General features: G+C 24.3%; 1 protein-coding gene across 1 annotated transcript in view; it reads left to right on the forward strand.

Moving 5' to 3' along the window:
* The window catches only part of LOC126902367 (uncharacterized protein PF3D7_1120600-like), a 76,406-nt gene that overhangs the window by 41,096 nt on the left and 24,708 nt on the right, over positions 1–10,602 (forward strand). The window lies entirely within an intron of this gene.

Consider the following 10,602-nt stretch of genomic DNA (forward strand, 5'->3'; position numbering starts at 1 on the left):
ATAATGACTTGCAACTGATAAAGACCTTAATAAAATATGATAATCCACATATTTCAAAAGCCACTGTAAAAAAAATGATGGGTCATTTATGGTATTTGTCAGATGAGTTAGTTGGTCTTTGTCTGTTCGACAAAAATGTCCCTGTTGAAACCAAATGTAAGATAATTTACGCCATAAATAATAACCCCTCTCCAGAAGTTCCCAATGTAAGACCGAAAATTGACCAACACGATGTAGAAAATTTACAGCTTCATGATTTAGCTAACAAAAATACAATACAAATTTTCACAGAATTTGGTGTCGATGAATTTTTGAAAAATGACGTGGTAAACTGGACCGAGTCTAAAAGCTACTTAAAAGCAGAGGAAGTTTTTAAGAATCTTCGAGTTACCAATGACGTGGCAGAAAGAGGAGTTTCATTGATCCAAGACCTTAATCGCAAAATTACCCATGATGAGGATCAACTTCAGTTTCTCTTACAAGTAGTTTCTGAGCATCGGAAGATTTACCCTGATTGCAGCAAACACACTTTAAAAAAAAGCAATTCAACTTTTATATAATTTTTTAATTCTTTAGTAAGTAAAATTAGAAATGTTAAAAATGATTTATATAATATAGCTTGACTTATTGATAAAAAAATATAAGAACGTATACATAAAATAGTTTTCATTATTATTTTTTTAAGTTAAAAATTTTCAAATAGCTTGGGATGGCTCAAAAATTAATTTTTCGTGTTTTTTTTTCTTGAGAATTGTATATAAAACCAGGTAGAACAATTTTCAAGTGTAGGAGTATAACATAAAAAAAAAAATTTTTTTTTGTCACTTTTAGACCACCCTAATGCATATATTATAACTTTTTATTTTTTTTTATACTTTTTATAGGCTTTTTCTATTATAATATATTTCTACTAATAATATTTTCGATGAATTCCCTATAGTCGATGTCGATATTCTTAGAGTTTACTCTGAGCTTGTCAATCTATAATTATAAGAATATGTCTTTCTTTATTCAAAATATAATTAACAAGACTGTGGTGGACCAGTGTTAATCAGCGTAAAGCCTTGTCTGGCGCGGACACAGCTAACTTCGTTAATATATGTTGAATATTATTTCAATACAACTCTTACTATCCTTTACGCCAACTGCCGACACGTAACACGTAACCGATAGGTAATTGGTATAGTCCATAATTGCTTAGTTTGGCGGGTTCGTACGCAGAAAATATTTCCAAGATGTAGTTTCCTACTATACGAACTATATATTTTATAATAAATTCTCCCAGGACTACTAGTTCTAGAACTGGCTTGTCGACGCACTTCAAAAATATTCTTTTATAAATTTAGTACTACTCTTTACCTCAACTGCCTGTACGTTACCGGAAGGTAATTGGTATAGTCCTTTATGGTTGTGCGAGTATACAGGCAAAGGTATAACTACTAAGACTAATTAATTCCAATCACAAATTACGCTTCTTCACTTTGTTTGGCACATTTAAGGCTGTCTAGAAATGAAGGGTACAATAATATTTAAAACTTATATAAAATACAAACTATATTTATTTCTTGTGAGGATATTAGTTAATAGAAAAAATAAATAAAACATATTTATGGGTTAAATATTAATAAATCATCTAAAACAATGTTAACCATTCGGGATGATATGGAAAAAGTCGTAGGAATAAAATATTTACATATACTGACGCAGATTTTATGTAAGAGAATGAGCAGCAGCTCAGAGAGAAGAACAGCAGTTGTAGCCCAGAGAGGTGGCTTTTTATGAAAAAATAGCTTTTTATATTCTGTCTAAAGTAAGCCAACGATCTCTAGTGAAATTCTTGAGATGTTGGATAATTATTTGTGATTGGTTAATTGTTATAGAAACCCTGATGTGGGCGTAGTTAATGAATTGTAGAGGATTGGAAACATGTGTTGATAAATTGTATTTTGATTACCCTAAAAGGGAAACATTCCTAAGATGATTATTTTGCTTTATTCATATATATATATATGATATTCAGTACGTGTCGACTACCAAGGAAAAAGGTCGTAATTCATTTTTTCTAACTTTTCAGTATGAATAAGACAAGGATTGCAATTCATATTCTTATTTTATTTTTAAACGTAAATTTCCCAAAATAACATCACTGGTAGAATGAAGGATACCGTAATTATTACAAGATTCAGTTTTTAAAAAAATTATGACTTCAGGGTTTTTTAAGATATACTACTTATAAAAAATGTAAAAATCGAGTTACGACCTTTTTCGTTGGGGCAGTCGATGTGTTAATAATTATACTACATTATCTACTTTCTATTATATATTTAGTGTATTTGCAATTATATTTTAGTATTAATAGAATTAAAATTATTGATTTCAGCATTTTAATTTAATTTTAAGAGTATCGAATTAATAATAATGTCAACTGAACAATTACGCAAATATATTATTAAAAAATGATTCTTTTTAATGTCTAATTCCAATTAATAAAAAAAACCCAGCACAGGGGGGTCGCGACACAGTGGTGACGTGGCATAGTTGGATCAAGTAAATGATATCTGACAGTGATTAAAATCACTATCAAAAATAAACGCTTCGATGCAAATCTTTAGATAGTGTTTAATTTTAAAAAAATTGGTGTTTTATTCCAAAAGCTACTTGATCTGCTGGTTCCTTATTAATATCTCGATAAAGATAAAGTATGGTAAATGAAACAGGGTTTATTAAAAAATATTATTTGTCATAAAAAAATTGTGTAGATCCATAAACTTTTCAATAAGTTATAGCATTATAAAGTTAAATATAATATAAATAATAAAATCGAGAATTTTCACACGAAAAAAGCATTCGGTAGCCATTTTCGCCGTGAAGACAAGTCCAGAGGTCAAATTTTTTTTTTTCAAATTAAAGTATATTACATTAGCTTTAATTTAAGATATATATAAAAGTGTCAGACCTTCCGGAACATTTTCAAAAGTTATGTTGAAAAAGTAAATTTTTTGTGAAAAAGTTGTCATTTTAAATCCCCCCCTGTGGGCAGGTTAAGTGTCAGATTTACAAAAAAAATATACCAAATGATAAGTAAAGACATCAAGCATCTATATAAAAAAAAATTATATTGATATGTTCATTTTTGAAAAAGTTAGAGCATTATTAAGTTAAAAATATAAAAAAAAATTATTTTACAAAAATCGTAATTTTTTATTAACTTTGATGTCAACTTTCACCACGAAGACAAGTCCAGAGGTCAAATTTTTTTTTTTCAAATTAAAGTATATTACATAAGCTTTAATTTAAGATATATATAAAAGTGTCAGACCTTCCGGAACATTTTCAAAAGTTAAGTTGAAAAAGTTAATTTTTTGTGAAAAAGTTGTCATTTTAAATCCCCCCCTGTGGGCAGGTTAAGTGTCAGATTTACAAAAAAAATATACCAAATGATAGGTAAAGACATCAAGCATCTATATAAAAAAAAATTATATTGATATGTTCATTTTTGAAAAAGTTAGAGCATTATTAAGTTAAAAATATAAAAAAAAATTATTTTACAAAAATCGTAATTTTTTATTAACTTTGATGTCAACTTTCACCACGAAGACAAGTCCAGAGGTCAAATTTTTTTTTTTCAAATTAAAGTATATTACATTAGCTTTAATTTAAGATATATATAAAAGTGTCAGACCTTCCGGAACATTTTCAAAAGTTAAGTTGAAAAAGTTAATTTTTTGTGAAAAAGTTGTCATTTTAAATCCCCCCCTGTGGGCAGGTTAAGTGTCAGATTTACAAAAAAAATATACCAAATGATAGGTAAAGACATCAAGCATCTATATAAAAAAAAATTATATTGATATGTTCATTTTTGAAAAAGTTACGGCAGTTTTTAGTAAAAAAAATTGAAAAAATTTCGAAAATTAGCGATTTTTAAATTTGTAATTTTTTTGGAGGTTTCCCCCATTTACGGGGAACGAGGGAAATTTTTTCAATTTTGAAGGGTAATGTCTTCGACTAGATACGATTTGTGATCTTTTGACGTATCGTTGAAAGAAATCCGTTCGGTGAGAGCTGAGAAAAAGTGGTAACAGACACAAAAAAAAAAAAAAAACACATCATAGTAAAACCAATACCTTCTCAGCTTCGCATCGAAGCTAAAAATAAAGAAAATTTAACAATAGAAAATCTTATAAAATATAGATAAGATATTTCAAATACTTGAAAAACTGTAATAATATTATTTATCCATTTTGTTTGATTACGGTAAGTATGAAAAAAATAACTTTTTTTATTCGTTAAATATGACTGCTCATAACGAAGATAATATTGCTAAAAATTTTTTAGAAGAATATATATTTTATAGATAAAGATCAAGTATCAGATTGCATAAATGGTTATTGTAAAAATATACCATGTTTTGAAAATGAAATAAGTGTAATTATCTAATTAGAGATAATTAATATACTACTACTAATCTAGTAAATATAATTAATGATCTTATGGATAAAATACCGAACAGTATTAGTTTTATAGTTGAAAGGAATTTATACCCAAATGTATTTACGAAAAATATTTTGTTTTACGATATAATGACCTTACAGATTCTAAAAAATATAATATTTTAAAATAACTATACAAGATTTATTTGAATATATGAAATATGATTTTAATTCCAAGGATATTTAGCATACATATAGATAGTGGTTGGGGTTACTTTTCGATCAATAGCTATTCTTAAAACATTGTCTTAAATGCATTTATTAATATCTTAAATAATTATATTAATAATATAAGTATCGGAAATCGATATTAAACTGAATTTATATTACTGAAAATAATGTTGTTAATGAGATTAAAATTCAATTCGAATAAATCATTAAAAAAGTTGAAAAATATGTGAACGATTTTAAATAATGGAATGAATAATTAAATTCCATTGAAAAAAAAATTAAAAATTGTTACTATCAATGGTTTAAATTATCATAAATTTATTGGTTTTGAAGTTTTAGTTCAGTGAAAATGTAATTCTTCAACAATCTTTGATGTGTTCTTATAAAATATTTACTGCTGGTCTTCGTTGGACTTTTAATACAGAGTTAAATAATCTAGAAATATAATAATTATAACATAAAGACTTCTCATCTTCAGTAATTCAAATGGTGTAAAATTTTTCTTAAATCCGATAATAATTAACATGGGTCGAAAAATAATAAATTACATAAAATAATACAATTCTCTCGTTCTGATCAATTTTCAAAACTAACTAAAGGACTATATTGGATTTATTAAAGCTATAAACATTTATACTAGAAAAAGTAGTTATCTAATATTGATATTAAATATAATGATGAATTAATTAAATTACTCTTAAATTTATTCATCAAAAACAAATTATACTTCATACGTGATATGGTTCTAACCAATAAAAACTTTCCTAAAAGTAATAATAATGAGATTTAAAATTATTTAAACAAACCATCCAAAAAGTTGATTGTTGATATTTTGAATGATTCGAATATATGAAATGACTTTTTTAATTTTATTGTTTACTTATTTATAATTCGATATTTCAATATTATAAGTTATGAGTATTTTATTGATTTTTAAATTTTAAGTAAGTGAAAATTTAGTTTTTTCAATCATTAATATTATTTATGTAGAATATAATATACAATGTATTAAAAAAAAAACCAGCACAGTGAGGTTGCTGCACAGTGGTGACGTGGCATAATTGGGTCCAGTATATATAATATCTGACAGAGATTATAATCACAAAAAACGCTTCGATGCAAATATATCTTTTTAAATGTCTCTTATTATTCTTAAAGAAAAATTAACTTGTATTTCTATCATTATTTTTAATCAATAGTTGCTTTGTAAGTATAATTTATGAATAAATATCTATTAAAGCAATTCAACGTAGTATGAAATTAAAATTTAATTATTTAGTATTGTAATTTTTTCGGAGAATTTATAAAAAATTAAAAGGCTTGACACAGAACTTTTTAGATAATAATTTTTTGTTAACTATAAATAAATGGTCTGCAAAAAATGTTCATCTGAGTCAAAAATATACTATTATTATTCAATTTTTCGTGCTCATTTCAAATCAGCAATTATATTTTTTCTATCACTGATAAGTTTTGATATTATTACTAATTAGTTAAAAACTACAAGATATAACTATAAGAAAAATAGTTCTAAATAAAAAAAATATTTCAATTGTATCATCTATTTAAAGACCAAGAGTTACATAGAAATTATTAATATTTCTTTTGAAATGATTTATTACGATAAAAAAATACTTTAAAACATTAAAAATTGTTTTTAAATTATAACAGATTTTGATTTTTAATATGTTAAAAATAATCAATGGAAAATATCATTTTTAACCTAAGTTTTTGGTTTTTTATAGTTGATTTTTTGAAAGTTAATAATAAAAAAAAGTTGAATTTGTTATCATAACTTTTAGTTCATCTTCAAGTTTGAAATTTACAATAGAAAATAGAAAATTTTACGGGAATAAAAAAATAGTATTCTTAAGGTTAATATAGAGTCAGCAAATTGTATAATTACTATTTATCAGAAAAGCTCAATATCTTTTTTGCATTTTTATTGTAGAAAATCACTTAAATAGAATCATAGTAATCGTTTCTAAGTAATTTTTGGTGTTTAAATAGATTCTACAATTGAAATATGCAGAACTGAATTAATATTAATGATTTAGTTTAACTAAAAAACAAATTAAAGTGTTGTTGAAAAATTATCAGTTGAGAATATTATAAAATTTAATTATAATTGTAAAAAATATTTTGTTAAATTCAGATGAAACTAAAAATTATTCTTTATGTTTATATTGCAACATGTGACCAAAATATTTGGAATATTATAGAATGTTAGTAACACACACAAATAATGTTAAAAAATTAATACATTACAAAATACAATTATTTAATTTTGTAGTTGAAACATATCAAATCTAATTTGACAATAAATACTTTAAAAACATTCAAAATTAATAATTTTAAATGTCTATATAGAGAATGTGGCCTAAGTAAGTTTTTAATTAATTAAGTGGAATTTTTTTCAATTTTTGAGGGTAATATTATCTTTAACTAAATAATAGTTGCTATCATTTGAATCTAAATTATATAAAAATTAAATGAGTTAACATATTTTTTCTAACTCAAAAACTTTGTAAGTTATTTTAAAATAAAATTAAATATAAAACCGAAAATTGTGACACAAAAATAGCATTCGGTAGCCATTTTCACCACAAAGACAAGTCCAGAGGTCAAATTTCTTTTTCCATAATGAAGAACATTATACATTAGCTTTAATTTAAGATATATATAAAAGTGTCATACTTTCCGGAACACTTTCAAAAGTTAAATTGAAAAAGTTTATTTTTTTTGAAAATGTTATCATTTTGAATCTTTCTCAGTGAGCAAGTAAAGGTTCAAATTTATACATAAAATATACAAAATGATAGGTAAATATTTAACGTATCAAAAAAAAAGTTATAATGATTTGACCATTTTTAAAAAAAGTTGTAGCAGTTTTAAGTAAAACAAATTAAAATAATGTCGAAAATTAGCCATTTTTAAATTTGTAATTATTTTGAGAATTTCCACCAATTATAGGGAAAACAAGAACAATTTTTGAGGATAATATCTTTGAGTAGATAAAAAGGTAACATAAACAAAAAAAAAAAATAAAAAAAAATACTTCATAGTAAAATTAGTATCTATTCAGCTTCGCAAGGAAGCTAAAAATAGTTGAACTCTTGATTTGACATTGGGCTTAATATACAAAGTTATGAAACTATAAGATAATAATATTAATTAGGTTTCATCCTAAAAATGTTTTAAAATATGGAATATATCAAATTTAAGATTAACACTTCAGATTTTTGTAAAAGATAAAAACGTACTAGTCAATTTGATATTTAATTAATTAGCCGTATTAATAAACTATAAAAGAATACCGGAATTCAGTAACACCAATAAAGTTTAATTATTAACATAAAAAAAAATTACGATTCTTTGGAATTTAGTATAAAAATATGCTATTTAAATATTAAATAAAATCATTGAAACCAAAATCATGAGACTAAAGTTTGTACATTTTTCAAGGTTTTGCTTTAAACCTCTTATTTAACATAAAATATTTTTAAGGCGTATACAACCTAAAAAAAAAAACCAGCACAGTAGAATCGCGGCACAGTGAGGACGTAGCATAGTTGGGTTCAGTATAGAATTAATCTGACAGTGATTAATTAAAATCACTATCATAAAAAATGCTTCGATGCATATCTGTAGATAATGATTAATTCTAAGAAATTAGTGGATAATTACAAATGCAACATCAACTATATCCTTAATTATATCGAGATTAGTTATTCCTAGATTCATAAATATAATATAAACTATTATATAATAATTATATTGAATTGTTTTCAAATTATTATTGAAATTGATTTTTAATATGTTAAAAGTAATAACTTTTAACCTTCTATATTTCGTCCTTAAATTGAAAGTTTATAATAAAAAAAAAAATGAATTTAAAACCGTAACTTTTTGGTCAACTTGCATGATTGAGATTTACATTATTAAATAGAAAAAAATGAAATTGTTAAGATTAATATGCAGTCAGGAAATTTTATAATTACTATTTACAGTAAATTTATCAGAAAAGTTCGATTTTTTTTACATTTTTATCGTAACAGAAACTTAAATAAAAATCATAGTAATCATTTCTAATTAACTTTTGGTGTTTAAAAAGATTCTACAATGGAAATATTCAGAAATTAATTAATTTTAATGATTTAGTTTAACTAAAATAACCAATCAAAACAAAGTCGTTAAAAAGATTCAATCAATTGAGGGTATTATAAAATTTGATTATAATTGTAAAAATCCATTGTTAATTCAGGAGAAATTAACAATCATTTTTTTTAGAAATGATTTATATAGCAACATGTTAAAATAGAATTTGGAATATTATAGACTGGTAGTAGCACACACAAATAGAGTTAAAAAATTAATAAATTACAAAGTAAAATTATTTACTTTTGTAGTTGAAAACTTTTATCGTATTAAATCAAATTCGTCAATGAATACTTTAAGAATATTAGAAATTAATGATTTTAATTATTTTAATTATTTGTATGGAAAAAGCTGGTTAAGCTACTTTTTATTTAAATAAGGAATATTTTTTCGATTTTTAAGAGTAATAACTTTAACAAAATACGAACTGTAATCATTTGACGTATCGTTGAAAAAATTAGGTTTAGTGAGGGTTGGTAAAATAAATTGTAGCCACAAAAGGAACTACATAGTAAAATAATATTAACATGAATATAAATTTCTTCTCACGAGGGGAGACTATAGTGATAGGATCCTTTATATTTATTGAAGTTATTGAATCTAAATGAGATAAATATCAAATAAATTGAACATTTTATTCTAACTCAAAAAAAATGCAAAATATGAATTGCCACAAGTGGATTCGAACCCCGTACCCTTCGCGTGAAAAATACAAGTGTTACCGATTCGGCAATTATTCGATGCTTTTGTCGTCTGATAAAATTGGCTATTTAAACTAACTTAAATTTAAAAATTACTTTTTCGACTTAAAAAAAAATAAAAAAATTTTAATAAGTTTAATTTCTCGTGTCTTATGAACTCTATTCTATGTCAATTAAATTATAAAATATTCATGAAAGTCAGTGTATTGCCCTTATAAGATATTTTAAAATAAAATGAAGTACAAAACCCAGGATTTTAACACAATAATAGCATATTCTTGAATACGGTAGCCATTTGCATATAGAAGATAGGTCGTCAAATTTTTAAAAGATAGGGACAAATTTTATTTTTCATTTTATAGTACATAAAATAAGCTTTAATTTGATATATGTTTAAAGGACGCAGTATTTCCGGAACATTTTCAAAAATTAAGTTGTAAAAGTTAGTTTTTGTAAAAAAGTTGCTATTTTAAATCCCCTCCAATGAGCAGGTTAAGTATACGACTTTCAAAAAAAATGATATCAAATGAAAGGGAAATATCTAAGGTTTCAATATAAAAGAATATTATTTTGATTTGTTAATATTTGAAAAAGTTATGGAAGTTTTAAGTACAAAAAACATTCCGATAAAAGGTGATTTTTATCGCAAACATTACATTTTTTTTTTAATTTCGACAGCCATTTGCACATAGAAGATGTGGTGTTTAAAGGACGCAGTATTTCCGGAACATTTTCAAAAATTAAGTTGAAAAAGTTAGTTTTTGTAAAAAAGTTGCTAATTTCAATTCCTTTAGTGAGCAGGTTAAGTGTTAGATTTTCAAAAAAAATGATAACAAAAGAAAGGAAATATCTAAGGTTTTAGTAAAAAAAAAAATTATGTTGTTTTTTGAAAAAGTTATGGAAGTTTTAAGGAAAAAAATGACAAACACATCATAGTAAAATTAATACCTTCTCAGTTTTACATCGAAGCTAAAATGGTTGTTATTAGAATATATATTATATATAATTTTAAGTGTAATTATTCATAGAAAAAATTAGTACTAATTTTTTGTGAAAAAGTTTTCATTTTAAATCCCATAGAA

The sequence above is a fragment of the Daktulosphaira vitifoliae genome, unplaced genomic scaffold (assembly GCF_025091365.1).
Source record: "Daktulosphaira vitifoliae isolate Bord-2020 unplaced genomic scaffold, ASM2509136v1 Scaffold_1, whole genome shotgun sequence".
Taxonomy (NCBI): Eukaryota; Metazoa; Arthropoda; class Insecta; order Hemiptera; family Phylloxeridae; genus Daktulosphaira; species Daktulosphaira vitifoliae.